Here is a 1,461-nt window from a genome sequence, read left to right on the forward strand (position 1 = left end):
TCTCAAAGCATCAGAGTTAGACATTAAACCATTCTAGCTGCTGGGAGCATGAAGAGAAATGAAACTTCCTGTCTCTGTAACTCCTGAATTTGAGCTTATTTGTTTGAGAATACCATACCTGCACTCACAGCATTATCTGACAACAATTACAAAATCATAAAGAACCCAACAAATAAAAGTGAAGATACCAGGACCCTACATTCACCAAAATAACATGCAGTACTCTATTTGTAGAGTTCTTCAGGGAGAAAAATAAACTCATTTTTAAACACATAGTGTGTTAGTCACAGACAAAGTAGCCTCACTTATGCAAGCATCATTAAGAACAGTGCCTCATATATGGAGTAATTTGCCATGTCCGATGAAGTTATCTCTCCATTCTACTGACCCATGCACTATGGACCTGAAAGTAGGTCAATCCAGTTCTCTCTTAGGTATTCAAAAGTAGTGATAGTGGAACCTATTAGTATCTGATAGGTATGTATGCCAAGACACAATATAACTCTGAAGATGGAGAAAGACAGGTAGAATAAATCTGCTTCTAGAGAAAAAATGATAGAGATGAGTAAAGACTCTTAAATGAGAAACAATAAGGGCTGTGAGAGATGAAGAAAACAGACTGGTCTTCAAAACTTTTCCATATGCATTAGAAGTGCAGGTTTCCTTTTGATCATTACAAACTTTCAAGAATAAGCCTTGGCACAGGCCAAATTTTTCTTAAAAGAGACCCAGAAACACAACAAATCAAAGAAAGATTGGACAAATCGGATTGCATGAAATTGCAGAGCTTCTTGCATGGCAAAGGACATAGTTATCAAGATCAATAGAAAGCCCAGGGATGGGGAGAAGTTCTTCACTAGCCATACAACAGATAAGGGTCTCATATCTAAAACATACCTGAAACTCAAAAAATCAAATCCTCCAACAACAAATCCTCAAAGAAACAACTGCCCAATAAATAAGTGGGCTAAAGACTTAAAGAGAAACTTCTCTGAAGAGGAAATAAGCATGGCCAATAGACACATGTATGCATTATCCTGCCCATGTAATTGTAGCACCTCTGTACAGTATGTTCTCAAATAAAATAAAATTAAATTAAAAAAAAATTGAGATACCACCTCACCCCAGTTAGAATGGCTAGAATCAAGAACTCTAATTAACAACAGATGCTGAAGGGGATATGTGCAGAACCCTACTGCATTGTTAGTGGGAGTGTAAACTTGTTCAACCACTTTGGAAAGTAGTATAGAGGTTCCTCAAAAGATTACATAGAGCTCCCCAATGACCCAGCAATCCTATTTGTGGGCATATACTCAAATGATCACAAACAAGACCATCCTAAAGCTACCAGCACAACTATGTGTTACTGCAGCATTATATACCATAGCTAAGATATGGAACCAACTCAGGCGCCCCTCAGTAGATCAAGAAAATGCAAAAAAAAAAAATAGAAAAAAGGCT

Source organism: Dipodomys merriami, unplaced genomic scaffold (genome assembly GCF_024711535.1).
Source record: "Dipodomys merriami isolate MVZ:Mamm:240054 unplaced genomic scaffold, mDipMer1.0.p SCAF_1515, whole genome shotgun sequence".
NCBI lineage: Eukaryota > Metazoa > Chordata > Mammalia > Rodentia > Heteromyidae > Dipodomys > Dipodomys merriami.